At 43.8% G+C, this 15,267-nt stretch overlaps 1 long non-coding RNA gene across 3 annotated transcripts in view; it reads right to left on the bottom strand.

Annotated features, from left to right (window-relative positions):
* The window catches only part of LOC135229108 (uncharacterized), a 419,273-nt gene extending 404,621 nt beyond the window's left edge, over positions 1–14,652 (bottom strand). For 2 of the 3 annotated variants that reach the window (XR_010319891.1, XR_010319890.1), the window contains exon 1: positions 14,370–14,652. This is a non-coding gene — a long non-coding RNA (uncharacterized LOC135229108). Of the gene's footprint in view, positions 1–793; positions 3,099–7,163; positions 7,339–14,369 lie in introns of those variants that run through there. The other variant, XR_010319892.1, reaches the window with a different exon arrangement.
* Between the last annotated feature and the right edge of the window lie 615 nt (positions 14,653–15,267).

Here is a 15,267-nt window from a genome sequence, read left to right as displayed (position 1 = left end):
GTGTTAGGGGTTGCAGTTTGGGGTTTAGGGTTTTGGGGTTTAGTCGTTAGGGTTTGGGTTAGGTTTTAGGGGTTAGGGTTTAGGTTTAGGATTGGCGTTGGTGTTGGGTTTGTTTGGGATATGTGGTTTGGGGTTAGAGGGTCGGTGTTAGAGGGTTGGGGTCTAGAGGGTTGGGGGTTAGAGATTGAGGGAGTTAGAGGGTGAGGGGTTAGAAGGTGAGGGGGTTAGAAGTTGAGAAGATTATAGAGTGAGGGAGTGAGAAGGTGAGGGTGTGAGGGGGTGAAGGTTAGGGTTTAGGGTTAGAGGGTTTAGGCTTAGGGTTCAGAAGCTTGGGGTTAGGGGGTTAGGGTTCAGAGGTTGGGGTTGGTGTTGTGGTTAGGGTTAGAGAGTTAGGGTTAGAGGATTAGGGTTAGGGGTTAGGGCTAGGGCTTAGGGGTTCAGGTTTAGGGGTTTGGGATGGGTTTGGGGTAAGGTTTTAGGGTTTAGGATTAGAGGGTTAGGCTTAGGGCTTAGAGTTTAGGGTTTTAGGATTTAGAGTTTAGGGCTTAGGGCTTAGAGCCTAGGGTTTAGGGCTTAAGGTTTAAGGCTTAGAGTGAGCGTTAAGGCTGGGGGCTGGGGTTAGGGTTTAGGGTATTAGGGTTAGAGGGTTAGACGGTTTAGTGTTTAAGTTTAGGGTTTAGGGGTTAGGGGTTGGGGTTAAGGGTGTTAGTGTTTAGGGTTGTGGCGTTTAGGGTGTTAGGGTTAAATGTGTTAGGGCTAAGGGTGTTAGGGTTTTGCGTGTTAGGGTTTTAAGTGTTATGGTTTAGGGTTTAGAGTTAAGTGATAGGGTTAGGCTTAGGCTCATTCTTAGGTTTAGGGCTAGGGATTTGAGGTTTAGGGTTTGGGGTTAGGTTTGGAGGTTGGGGTTAGGATTAGGGCTAGGGTTAGAGGGTTAGAGGTTAGAGTTAGAGGGTTAGGGTTTCGGATTAGGGTTTCATGTTAGCGTTAGAGGGTTAGGGTTCGAGGGTTAGGGTTAGGGTCATTAGGGTTAGGGTGGTTAGGGGTTAGGGTTAGGTGTTAGGGTTTAGGGTTTACAGTTAGGTTTAGGGTTTGGGATTTGAGGTTTGGGTTTAGGGTTTGAGGCTTAGAGTATAGGGTTTAGTGTGTAGGGTTTTGATGTGTAGTGTTTTGGGGTGTAGGTGTTTAGGTTGTAGAGTTTAGGCTATAGGGGTTACGGTTTGGGTTAGGGTTAGAGTTTAGGGCCTTGGGGGTTAGGACCTAAGGGCTTAGGGTCTTAGGGGCTTTGGGGCTCAGGGCTTAGGGGCTAGAGTTAGAGGGCTAAGGCCAGAGGGCCAGAGGGCCAGAGGGCCAGGGTTATGGTTTGATTCCTGGCTGGCAATTTTTTTCCTTCAATATTTTGTGTAAGTCATCCCTTTGCCTTCTTGCCTGCATGATTTCTGCTGAGTAGTCCAAGTTTTTTATTATTTACTCTCCTTTGTTGGTGACTTCCTTTATCCCTAGCCTCTCTTAAAATTCTCTTTATATTTGATTTTGGCAAGTTTGATTATTATGTGTCTCGGTCACTTTCTTTTGAGATCTACCTTATGTGGAATTCGATGAGCATCTTTCATGATATCATGGAAGTTTTCTGCCAACAAATCTTCAACAGTTCCCTTTGTATTTTCTGTTAGCCCTCCCTGTTCTGGTACTGAAATCACTCATAGTTATTTCTCTTGATAAAGTCCCACATGATTCTTTGGATTTCTTCATTTAAATTTCTTTTATCTGCTTTCTCTTCAAATATATTAGTCCCAAGAGTTTCATCTTCAATCTCAGTAATTCTGCCTTCCAATTCCTCAGTTGTGCTCTTCTTACTTTCTATTGAGTTTTCTAACTCTGTAATTTTATTGTTAATCTTCTGAATCTCTGATTGCAGTCTCTCTATGGTTTCTTGCAGCTTATTAAATTTTTAACTATGTTCTTGAGTAACCTTTTTAATTTCTTCAGCTGCTTTATCTTTATGTTCCTTGGCTTGATCTGCATTTTGCCTCATTGGAGAAATCCTTGGGCCCTTCACTGGCTCGCCATTCAGCTCCGCGACGTCCACTACTGGCCCTGGCCTCTGGCCGGTGCCCCACTGCGCGAGTGCTCCGGAGCGATGTTTCTCCACCCATCACTATCATTCTGCCACCAGGGGATATGTGAGTGTGGGAGTCACCATTTCTCACTGGCAGCAGCGTCACAAGTCACTAGACTTCCAGGTACCCGCAGACCTAGGCTGCCTTCTGCCTCAGGCAAGGTCCCGAATCCTTTATACCAGATGCTGACACCGGGCCACTGGTGAACATTCATTTTGATCGACACAGAGGTCTGAGTGAGGGTCAGCAGGCCAGGTAGGTGAAGTCAAGGCCAGGTGGGCGGGACTAAGGTTTCTTTGCCATCACCATGGAAAGAGTCTCCCCACCGGAAGAGTGGGCAGAGCTTATGATGGGCCTGGTGACAAGACTCAGCCAATGGCAGAGATCCAGTCCGCCAGGCAGATGACACAGGGTCCTCCATTGTGACCTAGGACACCTAGTGGTCACAGGATTTGAGCACACCCTGGGAAAGGCTACGCAGGCACAAGGGAGCCCCTGGTGCGGACTGCTTCACGGCATTGGCAGAGCAGGCCAGGGTCCAATTTTCCCACTTTCCTCAGGATATCAGTACGCAAGACATCCTCACTCAGCATCTCTTGCCTCTCTCTCTATATGTGTTCATTCTCTGAAATCTCTTCCTTCTCTCCCTGAGTCACTTCCCAGCTTGGAGTGCCTGATAGAGTGCCTAGAGACGAAAGAGCAAAGGGGGAAGGTGACTGATTGGGGAGCTACATCACGGGTGTACTCTGGCCAGGTGAAGCTTGTTGACATGTGGCAGCCTCTCCGGAGACTACTAATTCCGCTGATGACATTCTATGCAAATACCCGGGTGAGTGCCATGGGCAGAAAACATTGACACATACCTGCCAGAGGCCTATCCTGGGTCTGAAGAGTCCACCCTGGTCTCCAGCGACTCATCATCTCAGCACACACTTTGCTGCACGCATGGAAATCGCCTCTCTGCACGAATGCCTTCACCTGCTAGGAAACACACGATGTCACTCAGCCAAAGGAGAGCACAGGCAAAGTCAACAGAAGCCCCCATTGTCAAGATTTTGCTTCTGCTGGGCCACAGCCCCCGGTGGCACACTGCATGCGCGTCACTTCTCCAAAGACAAGGCCGAATTCTGGGCAACCAGGGCCCCAGCAGTCCAGAGTCTGCAGAAGGCGGCACATGGATCGCCTCTTTGCCACATACAGGAGGGAGGCCTGTGCCCTAGACTGGCTCCGCTAGAGCTCCACGACCTCAGCTATTTTCCCTGACCTTTGGCCCGTGCCCTCATGAGTGTGTTATCTCTAGTTACACTTCTCCTCCGACCACTCTGAATCCACCACCTGCGGATACCTGAGTATGGAAATTAACATCTATCACTCGCTGCAGTGTCACAGGTCGGTCACTAGGTGTCTAGGCTCAGACTGACCTTGGCTGTCTTCTGCCCAGGCAACTAGCCTAAGCCTTCAAAGGAAATGAGGACACGTGGTCACTGGCCGACATCCTTTAACCAACACTGAGTCCCTGGTCAGCATCCTGGAGTCCTGGCAAGAAGAGCCAGGCACCTCCAGGAGCATCTGGAGGAGGAGACAGGGGCTGAAGAGGCTACCACACCTACTGGTGCTGCTACACATGTGGGAGACCTGGCTGCAGAGGGTGCAGGCATGGCCTCAAGGTCAAAGGAGAAAGCACCTGAAGACGTGCTAGGACTCTTAGACTGAGAGAAGCAGGATGTCTGGACTGCAAAATATGCACTCTTCAGGGAAGAAGTTCATTCAAGCTTCTTAAACCCACCTCACCTGGAAAATCCATCCTCTTTTAGCCTTGTGCCCCTTCCACACCCCTTCTAGTACAAAGAGAGATGCAGCCCTACGGCACCAGGGTGGAAGAAGCCCCAGGATAGCTGTCCGAAGACATGAGGTCCACTCAAAAGCTTCCCCCACCAAGGAGAGAAGAGGACAAGACTCATCTGCAGATGAGGTCTCAGGGCCCTGAGAATGAGCATAATGTTTGTAAGGAAAGAGAAATAGGATTTCAGTGGGACATGGAAGTATGACAAAGAGCCTCTGCAAAGATAGCTCTAAGGGAGGTGTGATTGTGAAGGTGGGCTGGTCACTGAGTTCTTTGTAGTACAAGGTACCAGACAGAAGCCAGACTCTGGGGGGAACCTGCCTGCCGGTGAGCAGTGGGCATAAAACCCTAAACCAATGAGAATCAAATCCCTTCTCAGCAGCTTCTGCACAGATCAGTGATGTTTGCTTGGTCTCTCTCTTTTCTGTGGTCTAACCTGATCTGTTCTGAGATCAGAGAGTTGGAATAGAAAAGCCTGACTGAGATGAAACGAGCAAAGAGAAGACAAGGCCTCCTAAATCTGGTGAAGACAGAACACAGATAACCAAAGGTGAGGATGGGAAGAAACAGATTGAGTTCCAAGTCCCATCCACAGTATCCCAGGGCCTGGGAATCCCTGGAAGTGCCAGAGGTGTGTACTCCCTGGGAGATGCGACCCCAAGTGTCAGAGGAAGCCCTGTGGAGCAAGGAAGGGAGGGCAGGGCCTCTAGGATGGGCACTTCCATACAGGCTGCCCATGTGAATTTCTCAGAGTGACCGTGACAGATCCTGAGAGGGACAGTTTGAGGCAAAGGAAAGTAAGTTTTCTGAAGAGGGGTGAATTCCACAGTCGCCTGATAATGAAACAGAAATCCCGTCCTGCTCAGAGGTACTGAGTAGGAGGGATTGTGAATTCCCATCCTGCACAGAGGCTGGCTGGGAAGTTCGACTGTCTAAAGACAATGTGGCCAAAGTCTTCTTTATCTTTCAAAGATATATCTTTAACTTCCTGCAAATTCAATCCTGAAAAAAAGCCTAGAATATACAAGTGTGGGTTTTTCAGGAGAGCAACAAGGGGAGAAGGTGATAGTGGCATATCAGAGAAGGAGAACAATAGTCTAAGAGTCCCTGTGTTACTTAATGAATCACACACGGTGTCAAGCATTCTTCCTTACCTGTAGACATGCAAATTCAGTAGATGTTTTAGCAATAACTGAATTAATCCTCAGAATTCTTTTTGGCCATTTCGAGGCATAGAGACCAGAAGAAGTCATTAGTTACAAGAGCAAGCAATAATTCGCTGGTCTGAATTTTGTTCAATTTCTGTGTTTGCCCTTCATAGATGGATAAAAGTCTCTGAATCTGGCATTGAAGACAGTGTTTTCTCTATTGTTATGGATTGAATAGTGTCCCCCAAAATGTGTGTCAACCTGGCCAGGCCATGATTCCCAGTATTGTGTGGTTGTCCTGCATTTTGTGATCTGATGTGATTACTTATGTGTTGTAAATTCTAACCTCTGTGATGTTAATGAGGCAGGATTAGAGGCAGTTAGGTTAATGAGGGAGGACACAATCTGCAGGATTAGGGTGAGTCTTGAGTCAGTCTCTTTTGAGATACAAAGAGAAAAGTGAGCAGAAATGAGAGGGACCTCATACCACCAAGGAAGAAGTGCCTGGAGTGGAGCATGTCCTTTTGACCCAGCGTCCAGGCGCTGAGAATTTCCTAGGCCAGGGGAAGATGGATGACAAGGACTTTCCCCCAGAGCCACAAAGAGAGAAAGCTTTCTCTGAGAGCTGGCGCCCTGACTTCAAACTTCTTGCTTCTTAAACTGTGAGAGAATAAGTTTCTGTTTGTTAAAGCCATCCACTTGTGCTATCTCTGCTATAGCCACACTAGATAACTAAAAAACACATATATAAAATAGTAAAAAAAAAAAAAAAGTTTCAAATACACACACATACACGTATGATGTTATTAAACTTTAAAAGGTTTTACATTCTTATAACACATTTAACAACAGATATTTGTATACAGAAGTTATAATAAGAGCCATCCCCACATAAGTATATTGTACCTGCTCCCCCAAAGTGTCCAGTGTCCAAAGATACATATGTACCCTTTTACATACTTCTTTTTGCCGGGACACATGTAAGTACATTCATTTGTTTGTTTTTATGGAAATTAGGTCACATTCTACCCATGTTTTTCTCTGAATCACTCTTCACTTGACAATTTTTCATGGTTCCTCTAAATCAGCAGACATGGAAGAAGCACTCTTTTTGGTTCTTCTTATTTTTAACTCCCACCACTCTTCTGTCAGTTTGTTGTAGTGTGGTGGCTTGCATGTTGCTGTGATGTTAGAAGCTATGCCACCGGTATTTCAAATACCACCAGGTTCACCGATGGTAGACTGGTTTGAGTGGAGCTCTGGATTTAGACAGACTAGGAAAAAGGACCTAGTGACCTATTTCTAAAAACAACTGGCCAGTGAAATCTTACAAATAGTACTGGAACACTGTCTGATGGAATGACAGAGGATAACCCCTTAGGTTGGAAGGCACTCAAAATACAAGTGGGGAAGAGCTACCTCCTCAAAGTAGATCCCACTTTAATGACGTTTCCTGATGGGGCACAACTCATAATGAGAAGAAACTGATGCAAATATCCTTTAATAATCAGAACGTGGAATGAAGGAAGTATGAATCTAGGGAAATTGGAAGTCATCAAAAATGAAATGGAATGCATAAAGGTCAGTAATCCAAGGCATTAGTTAGCTGAAATAGCTTGGTTTTGGACCTTTTAAACTAGACAATGATATGTTCTACTATGCCAGGATTGAGATACTAAAGAGAACGGCATCATATTCATCGATAAAAAGAACATTTCAAGATCTTTTCTGAAGTAGAACACTACGAACAATAGGATAATATTCACAGGCCTACCAGGAAGACCAGTTAATAAGACTATTATTCAAATTTACACACACATTATGAATGTGAAAGATGAAGAAGTTGAAGGTTTTTACCAAGTTCCGCAGTTTGAAACTGATCAAACGTGATGCATTCATCAATCAAGATGTACTGATAATTACGTAATTAGAATGCGAAGTTGAAAACAAAGCAGACAAATCAGCAGTTGGAAAATAAGGTATTGATGATAGAAATGACAATGAAGCTTACCTGATAGAATTTGGCAAGACCAATGACTTATTCATTGCACATACCTTTCGTCAGGAACATAAATGGTGACTATACTCGTGAACCATTCCAGGCAGAATAGATAGGAATCAAATTTGTGGAAGGTGATGATGGAGAAGGTCAATACCATGAGTCAGAATCAGGCCAGGGGCTGACTGCAGAACAGATGATCAGTTGCTCATATTCACGTTCAAGTAGAAGCTGAAGAAAATTAAAACAAGTCCATGAGTCAAAGTATGCCCTTGAGTATATCAAACCTGAATTTAGAGACCATCTCAAGAATAGATTTGATGCACTGCACACTAATGATCGAAGACCAGATTAGTTGTGGGATGATAACAAGGACATTATATATGAAAAAAACAAAAAGTCATTAGAAAGACAGGAAAGAAAGCAAAGACCAAAGAGGATGTCACAAGAGACTCTGAATCTTGCTCTTGAATGTACAGTACCTAAAGAGAATGGAAGGAAAAATAAAGTAAAAGAGCTCAACAGAATACCTGAAAGGGAAGCTGGAGAAGACAAAGTATGATAATATAATGTGAACAGATCTGGAGTTAGAAAACCAAAAGGGAAGAAAACACCTGGCATTTCTCAAGCTGAAAGAACTGAAGGAAATATTCAAGCCTCTAGGTGCAATACTGAAGGAAGGATTCTATGGGCAAAATATCGAACAACACAGGAAACATCAAAAGAAGACGGAAGGAATACACAGACTCAATACACCAAAAAGAACTGGTCGACATTCAACCATTTCAGGAGGTAGCATTGGATCAAGAGCTGATGGTACTGAAGGAAGAACTCCAAGCTGCACTGAAGGCATTGGCAAAAAACACGGCTCCAGGAACTGATGGAGTACCAAATGAGATGTTTCAACACAGGGACGCAGTGCTGGAGGCACTCACTTGACTATTCCAATATATTTGGAAGACAGCTACCTGACCAAATGACTGAAAGAGATCTATATGTGTACCCATTTCAAAGAGAAGGGGTCCAACGCAATGTGGAAATTATCGAGCAATGTAATGTCATTAACATCCCACGCAAGAAAAATTTTGCTGAATATAATTTAAAAACAGTTGCAGCAGTACACAGACAGGCAACTACCAAAAATTCAAGCTGGATTCAGAGGAAGACATGGAATGTGGGATATCATTTCTGATGTCTGATGGATCTTGGCTGAAAGTAGAGTATATCAGTAAGATGTTTACCTGTTTTTGTTTCCTATAGAAGCACACTCAACTGTGTGGCTCATGACAAATTATGGATAGCTTAGCAAAGAATGGGAATTCCAGAACACTTAACTGTATTCATGCGGAATATCTACGTAGACCAAGAGGCAGTCATTTGAGTAGGGCAAGGGGATACTGTGTGGTTTAAAATCAGAAAGTTATGTGTCATGGTGGTATCCTTTCACCATACTTACTCAATCTGTATGCTGAGCAAACATTCTGAGAAGCTGGTTTCGAAGAACAAGAACATGGCATTAGTTTTGGAGAAAGATTCACTAACAACCTATGATATGCAGCTGATACGACCTTGCTTGCTGAAAGTAAAGAGGACTTGAAGCAGTTACTGATGAAGAGCAACCACTACAGCCTTCAGTATGGATTACACCTCAACATAAAGAAAACAAAAATTCTCACAACTGGACCAGTAAGCAACACCATGATAAACAGAGAAAATACTGAAGTCATCAAGCATTTCATTTAACTTGAATCCATAATCAATGCCCACAGAAGCAGCAGTCAAGAATTCAAACAATGTATTGCATTGGGCAAATCTGTTGCAAAAGACCTCCTTAAAGTGTTGAGAAAGAAAGATGTCACTTTGAGGACTAAGGTGTGCCTGAGCAAAGCCATGATATTTTCTATCACCTCACATGCTTGAGCAAGTTAGACAATGAATACGGAAAACGGAAGAACTGATTCATTTAAAATATGGTGTTGGCAAAGAATACTGAATATACCATGGACTGCCAGAAGAATAAACAAAACCATCTTGGAAGAAGTACACCAAGAATGCACCTTAGAAGCAAGGATGGCGAGACTTCATCTCACGTGCCTTGGACATATTTTCAGGAGGGACCTGTCCCAGGAGAGGCTCATCATGCTTGGAAAAGCTGAGGGTCAGAAAAAAAGAGGAAGGCGCTCAACAACATGAACTGACACACTGGCTGCAAGAATGGGCTCAAACATAGCAATGATTGTGAGGATGGTTCAGGATCAGGCGGTGTTTCATTCTGTTTTACACAGGATCGATGGCATCTAACAGCCACAACTAACATATGTATGCATATATATATGTATGTGTGTATGTGTGTGTGTGTATATATATATACCTATTGCCATCGAGTCGTTTCCAACTCATAGTGACCCTACAGGACAAAGTAGAACTGCCCCACAGAGTTCCCAAGGAGCGCCTGATGGATTCGAACTGCTAACCTTTTGGTTAGCAGCTATAGCTATTAACCATTATGCGACTAGGGTTTCCATATATATATATATATATTCTCTTCACTAGTTTTGCATCTCTAGAGATCCCAGGCTAAGACATTTGGTACCTACTGTGGTTCTAGAGGAACCAAATCTTAAGGATGAGTTTTCTGAATTGATTCTCAAGTCTGGCTAGTCTTAAAGGCACTGATGACTGTCTCCAGTAGTAAACAGGCTATTGCTAATCCATGGTGGGAGGTGACAATAGAAATACGCAAAATACTACTACCACTGGATCAAATATTTGTGAGAGACAAGGCTCTGCCTGATTACATATTTGATACTTTTCTATAATTTTGTCAGAATAAGAATAATAAGGAAGCTGCTTGGTTAGTCCTGCTTTTGCTAGTCACACTGGTGAATGAAAGAAATGGGCTCAAAGCTGAAGCACCACATACAAGATCTGAAAGCTGCCACTTGTGCCCAGAAAGAAAACCATATTTCTTATAGTAACAAGGCTAATGCTGCCAAAAATAAACTCAGATTCTTATCATAAGAGTGACTGAATTAAAGCGCCAATTGAATATCCAGCCTCAAATGGTGTCTGAAGTTAGAGTGAGGGCACTGATTGGGAAGAAATGGGATCCTGAAACTCGGGATGAGGACATATGGGCAGACAGTCAGGAAGTGGGGGACAATGAACCTCCAATTTCTGTTGAATCACTCTTCCTAACAGAACCAGACCTCTTACTCCCATCTGAAGAGATTCTCTAACTTTGCCTGCTAAGGCACCCTTCCCAGTAAAACAATTATCCCTTCCACCTCCATCTAATGAGATTACCCTCAGCTGTGCCTGAAGTGTCTTGTTTGAGTTATCTCCTGGGGTGGTATCTGGGGCATTGCCTGGGGCATCACCTTAGGCAGATGTCTTATAAGACACGGCTGAACATCCCACTGCCACTGCCCATTTTTGCTTCTAGACCTATACCTAGACTTCAGTCCCAACAAGCCCCAAAAGGTGAACTATGAAGTATGACCCAGGAGAAAGTATGCTAAACTCCAAAAGAACTGCTTGATTTTTCTAATACATACATACATACATACAGAAACCTGGTGAATATGTGTGGGAATGGCTATTATGGGTGTGGGATAATGGTGCAAGCAACATAAAGGTGGATTAGTCTGAGTTTATTGATATAGACCCAGGAAGCATAGATTCTTCATTCAGTGTTTCAGCTTCAGAGGTTAGAAAAGGATCTCATAGTTTATTTGGTTGGTTTACTGAAGCATGGATTAAGTGGTGGCCTATAATAAATCAAGTGGAAATGGCAGATCTGCCATTGTATACTGTAGGAGAAGGTAACCAAAGGCTGAGGGAAACTGGCAGGTTAGAATGGATTTATTAGGCTGGACCCACAGATCCACACACGGAGTGCCCAGAGGGCTCTCTTTGTACCATAGCGGTGAGGTACAAATTTGGGAAGCAAGCCCCAGCATTATTGAAGACTTCTGTGGTTGCTATTTTATGTAAGTAAGAGTCCACAGTGAGAACTGCCCTAACTGAATTAAGACACCTAACTACAATGCAGTTGACTGGACCCCGTGGTGGTAGCAGCCAAGTGGTGGCACTCAATCAACAAAGACAAGGTGTGTGTGGTTACCATAACAGACAGTAGAGTCAAAGCAGTAATCAGAATAGTCTGCTCACATGGATTTATGGCAATGGCTACTTAGTCATAGTGGCCCTGGGAGTGAAAGAGCTGGGAAATGTACATCTCCTGGTACCTAGTGTCTTAGATATCTAGTGCTCCTGTAACAGAAATACCACAAATGGATGACTTTAACAAAGAAAATTATTCCCTCACAGTCCAGGAGGCTCTATAAGTCCAAATTCAGGGTGCCAATTCCAGGGGAAGACTTTTTCTCTCTGTCACTCCTAGGGGAAGGTCTTTGTCACCAATCTTCCCCTGGACAAGAAGGTTCTCAGCACAGGGACCCTAGGTCCAAAGTGTGCACTGCTCCTGACACTTCTTTCTTGGTGGTACTGAGGTCCCCCTGTCTCTCTGCTCTTTTCTCTTTTATATCTCAAAAGAGACTGACTTAAAACACAACTTAATCTTGTAGATTGAGCCCTGCCTCCTTAACATAACTGCTTCAAATCTTCGCTCATTAACATCATAGAGGTAGGATTTACAATACATTGGAAAATCACACCAGCTGACAAAATGGTGGATAATCGCACAATACTGGGAAGCATGGCCTATTCAAGCTGATATATACATTTTGGGAAGACAGAGTTTAATTCGTAACACCTAGTATGCAGCTATCGACCTGTTAATGCCTTTTTCTCCATACCTGTTTGGAAGTATCACCAGAAACAGTGTGCCTTCTCTCTGACCTAAGTATATAAGGACCAAATAATATAGAGGAATCTCTGTTACATTTTCTCCATCTTACCGTTATTTGGCCTCATAGGCAGACCCAGTCACTTAATTGCACGGCAGAATGAAGAGATTAAAGCCCCAACATTCTTGCCAGTGGACCAGGAAGGTAGCTGCTCAGACATCAGAGAGCCTCAGAGAGACAGAGACCAGGCGGCTCAAGAGAGGGATACCATAAAGTTGTTTTTCATACCCCCCTCCACTCCCATAGTTGCATATGCTTTGCTCTGACCCTAAGAAGTAGATCAATCCTTTGAGAACTGCATTATGGGTTAGAACACCAACAAGGTCCCAGACTGAGTGACACTCCCATAGATTACATCCAAATGTCATTGCAAAGTCTTCAAAATCTGAACTGACATCTGAGCCACAGCATCCAGAAGTTGGGAAAGAACCTGCAGCCTGAACATAACTGGGCCAAGTGATTGCTAAAACAAAGAACATCAACATTTTCTGTAAGATTGAAGTAAGACATAGTCTTGGAATCATAGACAAAAACTTTAAAAAGCTACTTTAACCACACTCAAAGAAGTAACAGGCACACCTTAGAAAAATAGAAAAATACATAGAAACCATTCACAAATGAAAATTTTAGACAGGAAAAATAGAGATAAAAAATTCACTTGATCAGCGGAATGCTGTTGACAGACAAAAGGATCAATGAGATGAAAATAGTTCAATTGAAAATATCCAATCTGAAAACAGAGGACAAATATTGAAAAAAAAAATGAACAGAGCCTCAAAAAAATCCAAAAATATCTAACATTTATTTATTGGAATTCCATAAGGTGTAGAGAAAATATGTGGTGTAGAAAAAAGTATCTGAAGAAATACTGGCTGAACACTTTCCCAATTTGTTGAAAGACATAAACTTACAGATTCAAGAAGCTATGCAAACTCCAACAAGTTCAACTCACATAATTTTACGCCCAAATGCCTCACTGTCAATTGTGGAATAACAAGGACCAAGAAAATATCTTCAAAGAAGCTAGAGAGAAAACAAGTCATTTCACACAGGAGAAACAATTGGAATGACTCTGTATTCATCATCTGTAGCCATGGAGGCCAAAAGGCTGTGAAAACAACATTTTTTCAACACTGAAAGAAAAGAAACATTAACCCAGTGTTCTATAGGCTGTTATTTCTTTCATGAGTAAAGGAAAAATATTGACATTCTCAGGTGAAGGACGCTTAAGAGAATTCATCGCCACCAGACTTGTTCTAAATGAAACACTAAGGAAGTTCTTCAGGTGGTAGACTTGGAATTCAGGAGTTATGGAAAGCAACAAAGTCGAAAGTACCTTCTGAAGTTTGCCGATCAGCCAAAGATTAGACAGGTCTATAAAACAAACAATAACACACGTGAAGAAAGTGTTTCTTAGTTCAATCGTGTGTATGAGACCAAAAGTACAAAACCTGCCCAAAAGCACAGAAAAGAGGGCAGGACGGAACAGGAATCATGGCGGATGGAAACGGGGAACCGGAGCATAGAAGAGAATATGGACACATCATGAATATTGCCACCAATGTCACAAAACAATTGTGTATAAATGGCTGAACAAGAAAGTAATTTGCTCTGTAAAGTTTCAAATAAAGCACAATAAAAAATTTTTAAAAAGTGGTAGGTATCTGGGTAAACATATTATGCCAACCCTGCTGTCACTGCACAACATGGTGCAGGACTCCCCTCTTTGGAAAGACTTTCTAGCCTATTGCAAACACTTTGGAATATACTCTTGGTGGCAAATTAGTATTAGAGAATGGGATTATTTTGAAAATATGAGATGTCTGTACTCATGTCTGGTGAATAAACTGGATAATAAAATTTTCAGAGCGAAATGAGATGTTCTAACAGAAAAATAGGCCTGAATTCCCACGTGGGCCATGAGGCTAATCTGAAGGCCTTTCCCAGAGAGGCATTTCAGGCACTTCTAGAGCAGCAGGAGCACTGGGGAATGCATGTATCAACCTCCCCCAGGGCCTTCTCTGAGGAGTAAGTACCTGCTTTAGTACTAAGCTTAGGGGTTCATAAATAGTCATTCTGCATAAGGTCTTCAGGTTCAAGTCTGTAATCCAGCTGGGATTCTGTGTGTGCTGCATCTCTGCATCAAAAGAACATGCTTCTAGAAGCAGAATGCCAGGAGAGAGGCGGTTGGGCAGTTGGGGGTGGGGGGTGCTGCGCAGACAGGGGTGCCCAAGGGAGGCACAATATAGTCATTCTGCAGCAGGTCTAGTCATTCTGCATAAGAATTAGAATGCTTCTGTCAATGCATAATAGTTTACATGCAGGACATAAACAAAGTGACTGAAGGACAAAGTCGAATAGTAAACCAAGCCACTCCCTGTCAATCCTTACCTGAGAGGGTCTTCATGAAGACTTCCGGGGATGGAGAAGGACACAGTAAATGCTGATTTATTTTACCTCTTCCTTCCTCAAGAAACAGGAACTGGTGTTAAGATGTCAGGTGTCAAGCCCCAAACTCCTCTTCTGGTCTGTATTTAAGCTGTATAATAAAACTGGGATCAGGCAATCAGCCGTGAGCAGACAGACCCAGAGTATTCCCAGTGCCCCACATCTTTGAGCTCCAGTGAGATCCTGTTCTTAGTCACTAGATTAGCAGAGGAGCTGAAAGACTGAAATTCCGTGTTTTGAGGCAACTTGGGCTTCAAACAGTCACTTATTGCTAAAGTCATATTTCTCTGTGTTAATTTATGATCCTTAACTCAAATCCGGAGTTTGGAGCTCATTTTGATAACTCCTCATTAGTCTGCATAGACTAGAGTCTGCTCACAGTCAGTGATGACAATGGAGGAAACAAAGTCCCTAGCCCAGAGGAGGGACTGCTCCCCATATTTGGGGAAATGCCCCTGGGAAGCATCGGCGAGGTGCACTTTGGCCTCTGTGGCTTTGCCTTCTGCTCCTGGAATTGCACCCTGGGGGCCTCCATATGCAGACCCAGAGTCCGTGGGTGACCACAACTCCCCCGTTCTGGGTCATCGTCCGGACACACGTTGCGATATGCTTCCTGCCCTCCTTTCCAGCATAAGCGCTGCGATCACAAGTGGCAGAACCAGTTCTCAGGTCCAGACCCTAGACCTTGCCCTCCTTGGCCTTAGGCTTCCCCTAGTCCTGGTGGAACCTGCAAGCCTGGCGGATGCGAGGTTAGCACCCAGCTGGGTGGGCTTGGGCCTGTCTCAAAAGGCTCATGGTGCACGTGGGTTCCGCCTCCTTGGAGCCTGCGGGCTTGCGGCGG

The sequence above is a fragment of the Loxodonta africana genome, assembly GCF_030014295.1.
Source record: "Loxodonta africana isolate mLoxAfr1 chromosome 14 unlocalized genomic scaffold, mLoxAfr1.hap2 SUPER_14_unloc_1, whole genome shotgun sequence".
Classification (NCBI taxonomy): domain Eukaryota; kingdom Metazoa; phylum Chordata; class Mammalia; order Proboscidea; family Elephantidae; genus Loxodonta; species Loxodonta africana.
The sequence above is the reverse complement of the archived record's forward strand: the minus strand, read 5'-3'. Positions and strand labels throughout refer to the sequence as shown.